The 17,663-nt window shown below is 42.8% G+C and overlaps 1 protein-coding gene across 10 annotated transcripts in view; it reads right to left on the bottom strand.

The window, feature by feature from the left end:
• Window positions 1-17,663, bottom strand: part of Myt1l (myelin transcription factor 1 like) — a 457,396-nt gene that overhangs the window by 228,056 nt on the left and 211,677 nt on the right. For all 10 annotated transcript variants that reach the window (XM_017802471.1, XM_008850171.2, XM_008850175.2 and 7 more), the window contains one exon: window positions 7,989-8,123. The gene's annotated coding sequence lies outside the window, so the exon portion shown is untranslated. The remainder of the gene's footprint in view (window positions 1-7,988; window positions 8,124-17,663) is intronic.

Raw genomic sequence — 17,663 nt, 5'->3', positions numbered from 1 at the left:
CTTAAATGATGCTCCTGACATAGCACAATTCACAGTATTATGTTGTTTTCTGAACAAAAATGTATGAGAACAGTGACCTGGGCACACCTGCAATCCTGTACTCTGGAGGTCGAGGCAGGATTGTCACACGTATGAAATCAATTTAGGCTATACAGTCAGTTCCAGGATAGACTAAAATACAGCATGGGACCTTATCTCAAAGAAATCGAGAAACAAAACCAAGCAAACAACAGCAAAGTTGTGCTGGTAGCTTTATACCACAACACAAGACAATTTGATTTAGCAGCAGCCCAGCAGGCTTTGCAAGTTCTTTGTGTGCATACACACAGTTTACTATGTGCATATATATGAATACATAATAACATAGGAACAGTGAGTTCAGTATCTTCACCTGACTCTGCAGAGATGGAGGAACAGTTGACAGCAGTTAAGGATGTGGTTAGATGGTAAAATCTCTGCTGATGTTGGGTCCCTCCTGGGTCATTTACTCATCATGTGATATTCAAGTTCTCTGTACATTGCTAACATAAATCATGGTTAATAATATGGGTGAGACTCTTCAATTGGATTTAAGGTCTGCTTCCAAGGATGGAGCCCATATCTGATACTGATGTCAGGCTTAGGAACCTGAGGCCAGACAGGTCACAGGACAGAGAGGAGAACCTAAAACGAGTTTTCTACTAAATAGTTATCACAGTAAACTTATTCAATGGCTTCTTGTGGTACCTACGGATTAACGCATACCAAAACTCTTACCAGAGCAGTTTCCTTGTGCAATTTCTGCCTCTCAAGGCTTAAAGATCATTGTGGAAGGGGACAGAAAGATTGTAGGAGCCAGAGGTGGTAGACGAGCACAAGGAAACAGAGTTTTCCAGGCAGTTGATCAGTCACTTATAGGAACTCATAGCAATGGTGACAACATGCACAAGTCCCATGGAAACTCAAACCAGAAAAAACATCAGCATAGACATGAGGAAGTAGGGAGGAAGCTCTAACCCCAGCTAAAGAAACTGGGGCAACAGATGGCTGCTGGGAGGGGCAGACAGTCTTTTTTCAAGCATGGGTCTTTTGGTAGGTTAATCAGGCTTCAGTGGATGGATCCATACTGAAGGGCATTTGGAGACACAAATTAGACTCTGTAGGCCTTATTATATATAATAGAGTACATTAATTGGGTGGCAGGGGGAATAAGGGTAGGTGTAGATAGGGGAGGGGACCTAAATACCATCAAATTATTTTGTATGAAAATCACAAAAATTCACTAAAAAAGAATGTGGGTAAGAAACTGCAACTTCACAGGGTATTTCGAAGCTGAAATAAGTGGAATGGTACTTTTAAGGCCAAGCTTGGCACATGGTGGGCATCAATAAACACTTTATCATCTTTTGCAGTTGACTTGGTTCACAGAACCCATTTCATTTGATCTTGGTATAGCTCCTTTAATAATTTATAGGAAAAAAAGTAAGTCTCTGAAAAGATATGCCCAAGCCAAAGGTCGCTGGCCACACCAGGGCTAAAGGGAGCGACACAGCTTAACTGCTTAAGTGCCTTCTCAAAGGTGAGGAACACAGATTTATAACTCTGGAGCTGTGTCAGCATCTTCTCCTTCTGGACACATGAGCCCTGTTAAAACCGTCACCACTCAGAACGCAATTCGTGTGTGTCTCCGGAAACAGATATTGATTTTATTTTCGGTCATGTCTTTAGCATGGAAATGGGATGCCGAGTGGAGTGATTTTTCTCCTTGGGCTCTGGTTCAGGGAATTGCATTTCTTCTGTGCCAGCTGCAGGGGGCCACAGGTGTTCGCAGCTCAGCAATCACACTGGTAATTGGGACTTAGGAGGACAGAAAAATGCCCTTGGTCTGCGTGCTGTTGTGGACAGAAAATGCTGGAGGACTCAGGACTGTAGGGCACAAGGGAGAACCCTTGAAGGCAGCAGGACTGGGTTGTAGAAATATGGTTGCTTTGCAGGGAGTGCTGAACTCTCTGCTGACCAAGGTAACACTTGCAGAAAAGCACTCTGGGAATCTACGGCAGCTTGAACCCTGCGGGGAGACAGCGGGGCTCGCAGATGAGAGCCATCATTTCTTGGGTTGGAAGGGCATGGACGTTCTTGGAGGAACCAATCTGTTCCATGCCCCCGCTGAGACGGATGAACTGAAGCCACAAAGCTTCCCATCCCAAACCTTCTAAGTCATCTCACACAGACCTTTGCTGATTTGATATAATGTGAATGAGAGCCTAACAAAGCCAGGAGGACAGGTCAGGCCCCAGGGTAGGAATGGATTGAGATCTACACTCCCTTACACACATTTTCTGGGTTGCTTGGGAGCTCTATGAGACAATGACCTTCTATTATTTGTTTTTACATTTCAAGGGACAAGAAGCACTCCAAGCATAAGACAGGAGTCTCACCCCCTACTGCTGGGATCACTGGAAAGCCATAAGTAAACACTTGCACTTCAACCCTCAGACAGAAGCTTCTATGTCCTAGTTTATTTCTCCATTGTTTTGACAAAACACTCTGACCACTACCAGCTTGGGAAGGAAAGGATTTATTGTATCGTACATCTCCCAGGTCACAGTTCATCAGGGAGTCCAAGGTAGGAACTCAGGGCAGGAACCTGGAGGTAGGAGCTGGAGCACAGGCCATGGAGGAATGCTGCTTACTGGCTTGCTCCCCTGGCTCCTGCTCAGCCTGCCTTCTTATGTAACACAGGCCCACCTGCCCAGGGGTGGCACCACCCACAGAGGGCTAGGCCCTCCCACACCACTCATCAAGAATATTCCCCATAGACATGGACACAGGGAAGTCCAATGGAGGAAATTCCCCAAGTGAGGCTCCCTCAACCCAGGTGTGTCAAGTTGACACTAAAGCTATCCAGCACACTCTGGAACCAAACACCTGCTATTCCTGGAATAAAATTTTTATCATAATATTTATAAGCTTAATTTTTTGTTTGTTTGTTGTTTGTTTTTTTGAGATAAGTTCTCAAACTTGCTATGCAGCTGAGAGTGACCTCAGCTCCTGATCTTCCTGTCTCCATGCCCAAGTGCTGGGATTACAGGTGTACACCCAAGCCTTTCTTCATGGTTAGTGTTAACTATGGTCATGAAGGATTCCCTAAGGTCCCGGAACACCTATGTTTGGGAATCTCTAGTCTATTATGATGAACAATGGACTCCAGGGAGCTGAGAACCACTCAGAGATCCCTTTGAACCCTCAGCTATCATCAGCACCCCACACAATTACTACTAGGGAATAGAATTCTCAAAGTACTAAGTTTCAAGAATCAAACAGCATCTTCAGGCCAGAATTTGAAAACTTTATATTTAGCATGCTATAATTTGCTTCCAGCTCATCAAGTCAGGTTCAAAAAAGTGACATAATAAAATATGGATATTATTTTCTGGATTAAGAAAAAATAAAGTTATGATACATTTTCAGATTGCATACAGAAAGTTATTACTAGGAAATCTGAAAACAGTGCTTCTACCTGATCAAGAATCTTAAACATGTTATCCACATATTCAGCACAATCCTTATAAAATATCAAGAGTATTTTTCATTAGTCATTCTAAAATTCATAAGAAATTCCAAAAGATTCTGAATAGTTAAAACAAACTCACTACATTGTTACAATAACAAAAACAGTATGATGTTGACATAAAGAGAGTGACACAGACCCATGGAAAACAACTGCTGCCCACTCACCCTTACATATAAGGCCAAATGACTTTTGACAACAGTACCAAGACCATTTAATGGGGAAAGGTCAGTCTTTTCAACAGATGATGCTAGGAAAACTGGATATTCACATGCAGAAGAATGGAGCATGGCTCCCACCTTCAGCCTATAATAAAACCAACTCGTAGTGGATCAATGACATAAACAAAATGGTAGGACTATAAAACTCTTAGTAAAATGTGGAGCACATACTTCATGACATTGAACCTGATGATGATTCTTGAACACGAGAACAAAAACAGGGAACAAAAGAGAAAAATAAGTTGCACTACATCAAATATTTTAAAATCCAAAATTTTCGTGCCTCAAAGTACATTATGAACAAAATGGAAGCCACTGATGAAATGAGAGAAAATAGTTGTGACCATTGCATCTGATAAAGGTTAATGTCTATAATATATAAAGAATTCTTAGGGGCTTGAGAAATAGCTCAGTGGTTAAAAACGCTGACTGCCTTTACAGAGGACCTAGGTTTGGTTCTCAGCATCTACACGGTAACTAATAACCATCCATAATTACAGTCCAGGGGATCACCCTCTTCGGGCCTCTGTGGGCATTGCATGACACAGGTGCACTTATACATGCACGTAAAGTAAAGATGAACAAATAAAGAATTCTTATACCTGAACAGAAGTACCACAGTTAAAAGAAAGGATTTAATAGATATCTCTCCAAAGAATATACACAGTCTCCTCCTCATCATCCTGTTTCCTCTTTGTCCTCATCACTTCTCCTCCTCCTCCTTCTTGATTTTTTGAAATAGTCACTCTGTAGCTCAGGCCTGCCTGAACTCACTGTGTAACTCAAGTTGACCTTGAACTCATGGTGATCATCCTCCCACAATCTCCTCAGTGCCATGATCAAACACACACACACACACACACACACACACACACACACACACACACCAGCGAGTGTTGACCTGGATGTGGGGAAATAGCAACTTTTGTATAGTGTCAATGGAATTGTAAAATGGTGCACCCATTATAGAAACATGGATTTTCCTCACAAAATAAAAAAAATTAAAAATGACCCACACTTCCACTTATGGATACACACCCAGAAGTCTTGAAAGCAAAGAATTGAACCTTTATTTCTTCCACCCCAGCTCACCACAGCATCATTCACAGGAGCTTAAAGGTAGAGAAGCAACACATATGTCCAGTGTTGGAACATAATAATAAAATATAATTCAGCTGTAAATGAAAGGGAATTGCAACACATACAACATGATACACCAGAAGACAGAATGCTAAGTCAACCAGGCCAGTCACAAATGAACATGTGCATTAGGACCCTGCTCATACAAGGTACCCCAGAGCCCAGAGTCCTAGGGACCGAAGGATTCATGGTGGCTGCCAGGGGAGGGGATGGGGAGTTGAAGCTTAGTGGGTATCAAGCTAAGATTTGAAGACACATGGATCTCTGGAAGTAGATGTTAGTGATGGAGGTTGGGGTATATGAATGTTTTCAAAACTCTTGAGCTATATATCTAAACATGGTTAAGATGGAAAACTTTGTGTTATGTATCTTTTACAATTTCTCTGACTAAAGCAGCTCAGCGGTAGCCTGGAGTTCTAGAAGGAACACAGCTTGCAGAGTCTCACTGGCATGTAGGGAGGCCAATGGAGAGTGATGAAAGCAGCCCATGAGGCCCTTCTCATGCAGTGAGGCCCTGATTCAAGACACTCTATACTTCCTTAAACATAAAAGGCTCTGAACAGAACTGAGAGTGGAAACAGATCTGACTTCTCACTGCTTAGTATGAAGGTGATGCTGCCTATCTGTGAAGAGGAGACAGGCCTGGTAAGGTGCAATGTTTAGTCAATGTTGCAGTTGGATCAGAGGGAGCTCCAGGGTCCCTGTCTATCTAGCTATTGGCAACATGCTCCAACTTCACACTGACTTAGTTCATTGAGATTAAAGGGTGCTTTGTTCTTTAGCAAATTAAAATCCCTTCATTCATCAAAAATCAGGTGGGATGGCTGTATGTGCATGGACTTAAATCTTGGTCTCCAATTCTATTCCATTGATCAATGTGTCTGTTTTTATGACAGTACTATGCTGTTTTGATTACTATAACTCTGTCATATAATTTGAAATTGGGGCTGTGATGCCTTCAGCTCTTATTCTCCTGTTCAGAATTGTTTTGGCTGGTTTGGATTTTTGTGTTTCCATATGAAACTGGGGATTATTTTCAACTTCTGTAAAAAATTCTATTGGAAATTTAATGGGTTTACTTGAATCTGTAGATTGCTTTGGATGTAGGATGGCCATTTTCGTAATCTTACCAATTCACGAGCATAGAAGATCTTTCATTTTTCTGGTATCTTTTTCAATTTCTTAAACTTTTTATTATATAGGCCTTTCACTTCTTTGGTTAGATTTATTCCAAGAATTTGTTTTATGTTTTTGAGGCTATAGTGAATGAGATCGAATCCCTGGATTCTTCCTCAGTATGCTGTTGGTATATAGGAAGGTACCAATTTTTGTGTGTTAATTTTGTATCCTGCTATCTTCCTGAATGTGTTTTTCAGTTCTAGGTGTTCTCTTGGAGTCTTTAGGTTCAAAAGTAAAATCACTTAGACCCAGAAAGGAAAATGTCACGTTCTCTCTCATAAGTGGATACCAGTTTTGAATCTTTAGATATGTATGCTTCAAGTAAAGATCCATAGTGATCAGGAAACTTGTAGGAGACAATGGGGGAGGTTCCTGGAAGGGAGATAGAACGCAGTGATATAAAGAAGAAATGGGAATAATGGAGTAGCAAATGGGGTGGTGAATGGAAAGACAGGGCAAAGAAGGGAGTATAGGGAGGGTTAACTAACAACAAAGTCCTTCTGAAAAAACCGAATGGAAACCCACTGCCTTAGAAGCATCTTTAAATATATACATGTACAATGTAAAAAGAGTTTAGATAGAGTTACCCTATATTGGCAGGGGCAGAGAATGCCCCTACTAGCCACCACAGCCTAGCAAATAGAAAGCCCGGTGCCAGGAATGGGCTCCCTCTTTTGGAGTTGTTGACCAGGGGGTTCCCATAGACCCTCAAACAATACCGGCTATTGCTATTGCTCTTGGTTACCCACAAGAACTTGATGGTAATATCCTATTGCTGAAGATACTACATACATGAGTTGGAAAGCAGGCATGGAAAAATCAAGCCGATACTGACTTCAAAGCTTCATCTCTATTGGGTAGCTTTCCTTGTGTTGGAAGGTGCTATCACGCTACCAGAAAAGTAATCATGAGCCTTGTCCAGCTGTGAATCCTAAGAACTACCATAACAACTGGCCTAGCAAGATATGCCCAGTTTTGTAATGGTGGCATGAATGCTATGGGACTAACCAAATACTTTGATTTAAGGTCTGCTTACAAGATGGAACCCATAACTGGCACTGTTATGAGGACTAAGAACCTGTGACTAGACAGGTCATAGGCCATAGGAGGGAACCTGCTACTGGTGTTCTGCCGCATGACTCCTAATGACGCATTGTTATACCCACAGATTAATGCAGCTGTTGGCTCTCAGCAGAGCGGCTTCTTCTTACAGCAGATTGTGATAGACAAAGAGACCTACAACTGGTCGACATGCAGAGAATATGAGACTTCAGAGTGCTTGGCCCCAAATGTGACACCTATATCACACCCTTTCCTCCCAAGGCTCAGGAGTCATTATGAAAGAGGGGAAGAAAAGATTAGAAGAGCCAGAGGTGATGGACAACTAAAAGGAAACAGTGTTTTCCAGACAGCAGCGCAGTTACTCATGTGACTCACAGCAGTTAAGGCAGGGTGTATAAGACCAAGCAACCTCAAGCCAAATGAAATCCCAGCGTGGAAAGGGGAAGGTGGGAAGAAGTCTCAGCCCTAACTGAGGAACTTCTAGCAGCTGGGAGAGGTTTTCTTTAAGGGTGTGAAGCTGGGTAGGCTGATCAGGCTCCAGGGGATAGACCCACACCAAAGGGCATTTGGGAACACAAATTAGATTCAATAGGCCTTAAAAAACAAAATAATAGAGGACATAAAATCCTGGGGAGGGGTAGTAAAGTCAGGGTGGAGATAGAGGAGGGAATCTGAATATGATAAAATACATTGTATCAAATGCTCAAAAAATAAAAATATTTTTAAAAACCTCTACTTGCAAAGCTATTTTTATACTTTTTCAAAATAACAAGTTTGAAGGAAAATTCACTAACATTTTCTGCGTGTCAAACACAGAAAGGACAATGGATCATTACCTTTACGTGGCTCCTGGAATATCCATATGTCCGTGGGGCCAGCTGGAACGTTTCTTTTGTTGACAATGTGAGAGACACAAATACTGGTTGGACTCAGTAACTACATCTTCCCCTCTTCCATCAGATGTGGTCACTCTAGAGAAGAACAGAAAGGCAAGACAATTGGCTGAGATCCACAATAAAACACCAGTCCTATACCAGGGACGTGACTGCCAGGATGGACTGCCATTCCTACTGCACCTCCAGCCAGTGGGACAGTAATAACAGGAGGAGACTTATTTCTTGACTGGCTTAAAAAAGCATTAAGACATTGTGATATATTTTATGTGCTATTTGGAGAAGCATAGTTTATGTTTTATTTATTTTTTTTCTCAATTCCAAAGGTACAGGTTGGAGAGATGGCTCAGTGGTTAAGAGCACTGGCTGCTCTTGCAGAGGACCAGGGTTCAGTTCCCAGCACCCAAATGGTGGCTAATAACCATTCATAAGTCCAGTCCGGGGGTCCGACGCCCTCTTCCCACCTCCAGGGACATTGCACAATATGGGTGCACTTATACACGTGCAGGCTATACACTTATAGAAAAAAGATAGCAAACCTCTGGTCACATCTACCTAAAGCATAATGCAAGAGCATGCTATTTACAAATTTAAAAGGGAAACAAAGTAACAGTTCTAATTTCATTTCTGTTATTCTGATAAAATATCCCAGACTAAAAGCAATTTAGGGGAGGAAAGGCTCATTTTAGCTTACAGTTCCAGGCTACAGTCCATTATTGCAGGGACGGCAAAGAAGGAACTCAAAGCAGCTAGTCACCGCCCATCCACAGCCAAGAGCAGAGAGGAATGCACCCACGCTGGGTGCTGGCTGGCCTGCTGGGTCCAGTTTTCTTCACTCTTACAGGGCTCAGCCCAGGAGATGGTGCCACTCACATGCAGGGTGGGTCTTCCCACCTCAGTGACCAATCAAGACAATCCCCTCGAGCCATGCCCACAGGCCAACATGAGCTAAATAAGTCCTCATTCAGGCTCTCTTCTCAGCTGTGTCAAGCTGGCAGTTAAAGCTAACCAGCACAGAAACATTTGAAGGAATATTTTAAGTCTTTTTATTTGTTGTAACTATAAAACAGCTTCCAAGTATTTAGCTCGGAATGGGTTTATTTGTAACCCCTGCTTAATATTTATGAAATGGGTACAATTACTAATATGTGAAATAGGAGATATTAGCAATTTGACTAAAAGTGGCATGCAGTGTTTATGAAAATGCACCACTGAGTCTGTCATTTGAAGAGTACTAAGGAACAAATTTAAATATATTTTAGAAGTGAGCCAGCATAGGGCGAACAGGTAATTAGCATATATTAGGGGGCTGGGGCTAATGATCAAAGCCACTCTATCTGATACAATGAAAAAAATCACAATGTTTTGTTTTCCTAAGATATTATTAAATGAATGTACACAGTGTTTTGCTCTTCTGGTAATCTGAAGAATCCATGTCTACCACTTTAAGCTGTTTTTAATGACTAGGCTAAACTTTTTAAAGATTTATTTATTTTTTGTGTGTCTGCCTTCATGAGTTTACATGCATCACATATGAGCAGGAGTTTGTGGAGACCAGAAAAGGGTGTCAGATCCCCTGAAACTGGAGTGGGTGTTGGGAATTGAACCTGGATCCTCTGTAAGAGCAGTAAGTAGCGCTTAGCTCTTAACTCTCTCTCCACCCCTCCCCCAATCTAAGCTTTTCTATCAGTTTATAAATTTATTCTGCGTCCTGTCATCTGGTGGGATATATCCTTTCTGCTATCTTTAGGAGGTGGAAAAAAGACCTGGATGTTACAGGCCACTCTGGGAAGCAGGCTATGGCGCTTCCGCAGCAGGTATGCTGGGAGTTGTCAAGAGAGAGAATTTTCATTAAAGTGACTGTATCTGAAAAACAGAATTTTGTGGACAAAATGGAAGGTGTATCTGGAGCCCAAACCTGATCCTTCATCACCCGGGAGGGACCTGCAGTGATTCCAGTCCCTTGTGGAGACTATGACCAGCATCATGTCATAACCTCTGGCCTGCCGGCCTCAGGTGGCCCAGCTGTGCTGCACAGCCACAGTTGTCAACTTGTCAGGCATGGAAGAGGGAACCTTAATTGGAGAACTGTGTCTATCAGAATGGCTGTGGGCATGTCTGTGAGACATCTTCTTTTTAAATTTTTTTGATTTATTTATTTTTATTTTATATGTATGAGTAAGTGTACCCACCCATGTTGTGCAGTGCCCACAGAGGCTAGAAGAGGGTATCAGATCCCCCGGAACTGGAGTTACAGATGGTTTTTAGCTGCCATGTGGGTGCTGGGAATTGAACCTGGGTCCTCTGCCCAAGAGTAGTCAGTGCTCTTAACTGCCGAGACATCTCTACAACCCCAGTGAAGCATTTTCTTGATTATTGAATGATGTGGAAGGCCAGTCTAGTGTGGGTAGTCTCACCCCTGGATGTGTAGTCCTGGGTTGTGCAAGAAAGCAGGCTAAACACAGACCGTAAGTGTAAGCCAGTAAGCAGTTTTCCTCTGTGGTTTCTGTTTCATTTCCTGCCTCCAGGTCCTTCTCTGACTTCCCTCAAAGATGTACTGTCACTTGGAAGAGCAAGATGAAATAAGCTGAAATAAACTCCTTCCTCTCCGAGTTGATTCTAGTCATGCTGTTTATCAAGCAATAGAAAAGTAACTAGGACACCAGGATTCAGTCCTTCTTGGTCCCTGAGCACAAAGGCACAGCTTCCCAAGCTGGAGAGCTGCTTTGGAGTAGAGGAAGTCAGTGTGGCTTCCAGGACAAAGCCACCTCTGCAATCCTGCCTTTCTCCAAGCGGCAGGCGTTTCCATCTACCTAGTTCTTAGGTGTAAATTGAAAAGCTACTGGCATTATGAGAACACTTTCTTTGAGAAATGTGAACTTCTGTCCCCTCCTCATGAGGCCCCAAACCAAAGCACAATTCCACAAAAGCTCCCCCTGGGGAGTCAATGAATTTATTGGGCTTACTTACAGATCATGAGTGAAGTGTTACTGGAGGAGTGTGGGTGACCCCAAAGTAATTGGACTTGAAAGTCTTCACTCATCATAGCTGATGGCTTCTCCACAGTCACATAGGTGGAGTGCTCCCCCGTTAAGTCTCCCCAGCTTGTATAGTGTAGCATCTCCTTAGACCCTGAGGAGGCCATGTGCAATTAAGGCAGAATTGCATACAGATGGCTGGGAGGAGTAGCTAGAAACACAGATGAGGGTCCAATGACCCTCCCCAGGCCTTCGTTCTATGAAGGAGTGTCAGCAGTCAGCAAGCCATATGATAACAGAATCTTGCAAGCAGGCACAACTGGCCTGATGAAGATGGATGTTGTTTTGCTTGGAAGACTGCATTTTACAACAAATGGGTTGTAGGCTAAAACCCGCTTCTAGGATTCTAGATGTCTCTTTCTTATGTGTGTGCATGCGTGTGTATTTACATGCACATACAAATACATTATGATTTGATCAATACTTTTACTAGGTAGTGATTCACAGGACAGTTGACAGGATCATATAAGGCTCCACTTTTTTTAATTGCCCAGGATTCATGAAGAGAGTGCCGTGAGGGGCCTGGTTGTCCCATATGTTGTGTAATCACTTACACTGGATGCTGGGATGAGCTCTAAGTGGAATGGTTAGCAGGCAGCAGAAGACAGGCAACACCAGATCAGAGCTCTCGGGACTTGCTCCCCTGACTTTGCTCTTCCCTCTTGTTTTCCCCTACCTCCCAGAAAAGAGCCTGGGGGATTTTGTCTCAAACGTTTGTCATTATCTGAAATCATATGTACACATTTTTGTTTTAAACTGCTTTTGTTTTAATTGCAGATTTAGGTGCAGTTGAAAAGACGCTACAGACACCCCAGTCCCCTTCCTGCAGTGTCCTGCATCTTGCAAAAGCTACGGGGTGTCATCCATCCAGAGCGGCACTGGCTCATTCCACTCTGGTTCAGAGTCCCTAGTTTTACTTGTACATGCTTGTATGCCTGTATGTGCCTCTGTATGTGTTGTGTATATGTGTGTTATAGATATCATTTCCAGTGTGTGTAGTAGGTATTATATCCAGTGTGTGTGTGTGTGTGTGTGTGTATGTGTGTGTGTGCTATAGGTATGGTCTCCAGGATATGTGTGTGTGTGTGTGTGTGCAGTCTCTAGGATGTGTGTGCATATATGTGTTTTATGGGTGTACTGTAGGTATAGTCTCCAGGGTGTGTATGTGTGTGTACGTGTGTATTATGTGTGTGTTGTAGGTGTGGTCTACAAGGTATATGTATACATGTGTGTTGTAGGTGTGGTATCCAGGATGTGTGTGTGTGATGTGTGTGTGTGTGTGTGTGTGTTGTAGCTGTGGTCTACAAAGTATGTGTATGCATGTGTGTTGTAGGTATATGTAGTATCCAGTGTGTATGTGTATGTGTATGTGTTGTAGGTATGATCTCCAGAGTGTGTGTGTGGTCTCTAGGATGTGTGTGTATGTGTGTGTTGTGTGTGTGTTGTAGGTGTGGTATCCAATGTGTATGTGTATGTATGTGTGGCATGTGTACTGTAGGTCTGGATTCCAATATGTGTGTGATGTGTGTGATGTGTGTGTGTGTGTGTGTGTGTGTGTGTGTGTGTATGCTGTAGGTTTTGTGTCCAGGTTGGCACCTGGAGGTTTGCTGTAGACTTTGTGAAGTGAATCCTGGTGGGACATCCTTAAATCATGATGCCCTTGAAGGGCACTGTGAAATCCTGGCTCCGTCCTCCCTTTGCTTGGGGCTCTTGATGGACTTTGCCTGCCCCCTGCAGCTCTCTATTGCCCCCTGATATCCTGCCACAGGCTCAAAGCAATGTTCTGCTGGGTTTGAACTGAAGTTCAAATCTGTGAGCCAAAATTACCTTTTCTCTTGAAAGTGAGTGATTTGGGGATTTTGTTATAATGATGGAAAGTGGACAGACAGCTGCCTAACTGTGCTGAATTCCATAACATGCCTCATGTGCAAGTATGTTCACTCCCCTGTCAGCATGCAGAATACCAGTCACTCCAGGACACTGGCTGTTCTTTTATAACCAAGGTCTTCTGCTGCCATCACCTCTGTCATTTCTGCATTTTGGCATGTCGAGAATACATTTTAAATATTTTATTATTTTTATTTTTATGTGTATGAGTGTATTGCCTGAATTTATATAAGTGCACCTGTATTGTATAATGCCTGTAGAGGTCAGAAGAAGACATCTGATCCCTTGAAACTGGAGCTATGGATGGTTTTTAGCTGCCATGTGGGTGCTGGGAACTGAATCCAGGACCTCTGCAAGAGCAGCCAGTGCTTTTAACTGCTGAGCCATCTCTCCAGCCCCTCTTTTTAAAAAAAAAATAATTTATTTTATTTATTAAAGAATGGATTTTAAATGGAGTCATATTCCACATAACCTTAGGAAGTAGCTTTCCTTAATTAGCATACTTCTCTGGAGACTTGCTGGTTTTCTTTGTGCACTGACACTCTTTTCTATAGCTGAATAGCATTCTGTGACACAGCTGTCCCCTGGTTTGTTGACACTCACCCTCGAAGGGTATCTGGGAATTTCTAGTTTGGGGCTCTCCTAAACAAAGCTGCTGTACACATTTGCATGCAAGTTTGTGGGTGAATCTAGTTTTTCATCTCTCTGGGAATATCCCAGGTTAATTCCTGAGAGGCTGGTAGTAGGCTACATGGGGTTGCAGTATGGTTTTAAAGTTTTCAACTTTCAACTTGGCCACACCAAGTCATAGACACCATAAGGGCATAAGTGCATCAGTCTTTCTGCCTCTGCGGTCATTTCTCTTGTCAGTCCTTCTGGTGATATGTGGGTACCTCCCTGGGTTAAACCTGCCCTTCCCTCATAGCTGCACGTGTGTATTCCCTCACACGTGTGTATTCTTGGTCTGTTATCGACAGTGATGTGTGAGTTTATGGCTTTTTCTATTTTTCTGCTGATTTTGGGGGGGGGTAGAAATTTTAATTGAATTTTTGTGTATTTCATACAGAATATCTTAATCAATCTTAATCACCTTTATACCACCTTCCCCACTGGCACCCTCCCATAGCTCCCCCACTGGAATTCATACATTCTGTCATTTGTGTTAAGGCCTGTCAAGTTAATGTCCCCAGATGTCTCTCAGTGCAAGTTCATCCACTGGGGTCTAGTCAGTCCCTCCAATTAAGAAGATCATTTCTTCTTCACCCATCAGTAATCAGCTGCCAGTAATTCTTTGACTGAGATTGGGGCCTGATGCCCATTTTCACAGTTCTGTGGTGAGGTTTTGTCTGCTTGAGTTTGCATGGTCTTGTGCACGCTGACACCATTGCTCATATGAGCAAAGCTCACTGTATGTGTTAAACAGCCAGTCCTTGTGAATGTTATAGTTTTCAAATATCATGCCAGTCTGAGCTTGCCTTTTCCATGTCTTAACAAGGCACTTTGCTGAAGAAAAGTTGCACTTTTGATGAAATCTAATTTATTAATTTCCCCTCTGGGTCTCATCAATGTTGTTTTGTATTTAACTTCTGTTTGCATCATCGCAGGACCTACTATCCAACTTACTTCTCAGCCACAAGAGCCTGGGACAGTGGCTATTCAGCAGACTCAAACCTGGTTTATTAGGAATTTATTTTTCAAGTTTTGTCCCTGGGCTGAGGAAATAGTTCAGTTGGAAAAATGTTTGCTTTACAAGCATGAGGACCTGAATTTGATCCCCAGAACTCATATGAAAATGCTGGGTCTCATGGCCTGTATTTGTAATCCCGGTGCTTAGGAGGAGGAAACAGGAAAGGATCCCTGTGGCGTGAGGTTCAGTCAGTCTAGACACATCAGCAAGTTCCAGGCCAGCGAGAAATCTGTCTCAATAAACAAAGTGGACATTGTCCCAAGAAATGACAACTGAGATTGGCCTCTGGCTTCCATACCCACACATGCACCACTCCCCACATGCACTTGCACATACAAGAACACACACACATATACACATATGTTCTTTTCCCAACACTGGGGGTTAATAACAATACAAATAGCAGCTTGCATTATGTAAAATGATCTCAAATATGTGATTGCTATGTGGTGTTACTGTCCCCTGTGGAAGGGCAGATCACAACGTTTCTTCTCTTTTCAAACAGGCCTGGGGATTTAAGGCCACAGGGAGTATGAAACCTCTGTTCACTGCTCTTTGTGGATACCTGAGGGTCCCTTAGCATGTAAAGGTGACAGAGGATGAGACAAAGAAAGTGCTAATGTACATAAGGAGCAAAGCCATAGAATGCACTGAAACCACAGCAAGTATATATGCTCGGTAGTGGACCCATGCTGGGTGCAGTAGGGGGCATACTGAGTGCTTCCGGAAAGACAGTGGGTACTGCAGGAGGGGGCAGCCACCTTGTCTTGGGATCACGGCCATCTTGCTTTCCTTTGGAAGATCATGGGTCAACAAAAACCTAAAAGAACTGATCAGACTTTACTGTCCTGAATCAAATCCTCTGATTTAGCCTAGGGTCACTGTAATGTCCCCAGGGTCCCTGCTTCTCATCCCGAGTGAGAGCAGCGTGAGGGATATTGTAGAACACTGTCTTCCAGGCATGACATGGCTTGTTGCCCTCTTGATCTCTCATCAGTTGTGATTTTCCAAATGAGACTGGGCCTATTAATGTTCTGTGTGGAGGCAGAAGGGGGCCACACGGTGTCACCCGTCACCCCTTCCTGAGGCAATTAATGGTTGCCGAGAGAGTTTTTAGTAGTGTACTTGCTTGTAAGTTGCCTATGTTCCTGTAAGTATCCCCTCACTCCTGTAAGAAGTCCTAACTAATCTCATTGGTTCACTGAGCTATGTATACTTTGATGGAACATTTTCCTGACTTGGTGACCTATCTCGAGTGAATAGACATTTGTTCTTCTCTCCAGGAAAAGACACAACAAGGGGACACTTGCATTTGAACCTTTCTTTCTTTTTTTTTTTTTTTGTCTTTTTGAGACAGGGTTTCCCTGAGCCCCAGCTGGCTTTGAGCTCGCTATGTAGGCCAGGCTGGCCTCGAACTCAGAGATCAACCTGCCTCTGCTTCCCAAGGGCTGGGATTAAAGTCGTGCACCACCACATCTGGCCCACCCTGGCCTTTTTATAAAGGGACACCCAGCTCATCCTATGTGGCTCTTGTCCTTCACACCCTGGTACCAGGAGCCAGCCGCCTCTGTGGACTTCCTGTTCACTTGATGTGGACAGAGCTGTGTCTGAGCTTTCCCTGTGCTGGGTACTGAGCATCCAAGCCTTGCTCAGGGTAGATAGCTGGTTGGCAGCTCCATGCACTGCACCCTGTTGCTTCACACCAGGGAGAAGGAAGCCCAGGTCTGTGTTCAGCAAGGTACCTCACTAGTTGGTGGCATTTCTATTGATAGTTCTTTCTAAAAATTCTTTCTTCTTTGTTTTCTGTTTTTTCCTTTTATTTTTTATTAGTATACATTAATTATACATGACAGGTTTCAGCATGACATTCTCATACATGCATTTGATATGTTTTGATCATATCCTGTCTACCCCCTTCCGAGCCCCCTTCCACTGCTGCTGACTGATCCCTTCATCTTCCTGGCTAGCTCCCCTCTAGTTTCATACCTTCTTTTTCATGACGATGCTGAGTTTGTCTCTGTCTCTTTGATTTTGAGAGTTACTGCAGTTAAAATAACAAAGACTAAGAAAACAAGCAGAGCGGTTCACTGTTCTATAGGCGAACAGTTCCAAGCTGATAATTCTCACTGAAACATAATAAATTTTCCAGAAAAAAATTTTCAGAAATCCTTGAATATGGGACTACATTGTAAGTTAAGGTTTTCCCTCGATTCTCTTGCAGGGTTTGTCATACCATGGTGGGAATGTCGATTTCCTCATCTGTACAGTTCACTGTAAGGCATTCAAAGTTTGGGATCAGAGTTCTGGGATGCTATATCGCAGAGCTGAGGATGAGTTAGGTCAGCCGACAGTGCTCTCCTGCCCTCTCACCCAGCCCTCCTTGGCAGGGCAACATGAAGCTAGGCTAGGCATAACTCTGTTGGCTCTGCAGACTAGGCTGTGAAGCTCATTGTCACAAAGTCCAAGTTTTAGATCAATGAGTTACTAATGGTTGTGTTAAAATTATTTAAAACTTTATTTTTATTAATACTCATGAGAAATACATATTAGAAAAATATAGTGGGAAAGACTTTTACTGTCCCCCCCCCCAAGAAGACTGTGTGCTGTTTAATTTACTTTTAGTTATGTAGTCAGTAAACACTGACTTGTTTGTTCCAAATTTCAAAAATGATTGATTGCTATGTGCTTCATTCTTTAGACTGGTTATACATTGAGATTGATTAAAGCTCAGTAATATATCTTATAGTGAAACATAGAGAAGTCTAAAATTTTTGCTTTGGGAACTTAAAGCCAGATTTGTTTATTTCCTTCCCTTCCTAGCTCCCTTCTTTCTTTTCTTCCCTTTCTTTCCTTCTTCCTCCCATTTCCTTCTCTTCCTCCTTTCTTTTGCTCGTTTTAGGTTTTTCTCCATCTATCTATTATCTATCTCTCTACCTCTATGTCATCTATCTATCTATCTATCTATCTATCTATCTATCTATCATCTATCTATCTATTATCCGTCTA

The sequence above is a fragment of the Nannospalax galili genome, unplaced genomic scaffold (genome assembly GCF_000622305.1).
Source record: "Nannospalax galili isolate Female #2095 unplaced genomic scaffold, S.galili_v1.0 scaffold100, whole genome shotgun sequence".
NCBI lineage: Eukaryota > Metazoa > Chordata > Mammalia > Rodentia > Spalacidae > Nannospalax > Nannospalax galili.
This window is presented reverse-complemented; position numbering and strand designations above follow the sequence as displayed.